We start from the raw sequence: 1,281 nt of genomic DNA, 5'->3' as shown, positions 1-1,281 counted from the left end.
TGGCTGACTGTTCCTCTGTCTGGCTTCCTGTCTTTTAATCCCCTTTTTCCTGCTCTTCTGGCCTGCTTCTTTGGGCGTCCCTGAGTTGTCTCTCCTCACCTGTATCCCTCGGGCTGACTGCTCTTCTGCCCGGGTTCAAGGTTTTTATCCCCTTTTTCCTGCTCTTCCAGCCTGCTACTCTGGGCAGGCCTGAGTTTCCTCTCCTCCCCTAATCCCTTCGGCTGATTGTTCTTCTCTCTGGCTTCCTGGATTTTATCCCATTTCTCCTGCTCTTCCGGCCTGCTACTCTGGGCGTCCCTGAGTTGTCTCTCGTCACCTGTAACCCTGCGGCTGACTGCTCTTCTGTCCCGGTTCAAGGCTTTTATCCCCTTTCTCCTGCTCTGGCCTGCTACTCTGGGCATCCCTGCATTGTCTCTCGTCACCTGTAACCCTGCGGCTGACTGCTCTTCTGTCCGGGTTCAAGGCTTTTATCCCCTTTCTCCTGTTCTTCCGGCCTGCTACTCTGGGCGGGCCTGAGTTTCCCCTCCTCACCTAATCCCTTCGGCTGATTGCTCTTCTTTCTGGCTTCCTGGATTTTATCCCCTTTCTCCTGCTCTTCCGCCCTGCTACTCTGGGCGGGCTTGAGTTTCCTCTCCTCGCCTAATCCCTTCGGCTGATTGCTCTTCTCTCTGGCTTCCTGGATTTTATCCCCTTTCTCCTGCTGTTCCGGCCGCTACTCTGGGCGTCCCTGAGTTGTCTCTCCTCACCTGTAACCCTGGGGCTGAAGAATAATGTAGAGTCTGCAAAACACTGCATAATATGGATGAACTTGTAGGACATATGCTGAGTGAAATAAGTCAGTCACAAAAGGACAAATATAGTATTAGTTCATTGCTGTGGAGGGTCAAGGAAAGGTTTATATATGGAGGGATACTTTCTTTGTTGGTTGCCAGGGGTGGGAGGGAGGGGAGGGAACACTGCAAAAAAAAAAAAAGATGCATTAACTTAGGTCATTTTAGTTTTGTGTATTTCACTGTACATAAATTATATTTCAGTAAAATGCATTTTAAAAAAAAGATAAGTGCTTAGAAGATTATATATCCACTGTTCTGGTTACGTGGTGCCACTCTGACAGGAATAGACCACAAATGGGATGGCTTGAACAAACAGGAGTTTATCCTTTTACAGTTCTGGAGGCTAGAAGTCCGAGTTCAAAGTGCCAGGCTCTAGGGGCTATGTGAAAGCCCCTTGACCTTGGGCTTCAGCTCTGCCTCTTGCTCCCAGCCCACTGAAGCTAGAGGC

Source organism: Orycteropus afer, unplaced genomic scaffold (genome assembly GCF_000298275.1).
Source record: "Orycteropus afer afer isolate SDZICR_OR568_19922 unplaced genomic scaffold, OryAfe1.0 scaffold00143, whole genome shotgun sequence".
NCBI classification, from domain to species: Eukaryota; Metazoa; Chordata; class Mammalia; order Tubulidentata; family Orycteropodidae; genus Orycteropus; species Orycteropus afer.
Note: the sequence above shows the minus strand (reverse complement) of the source record.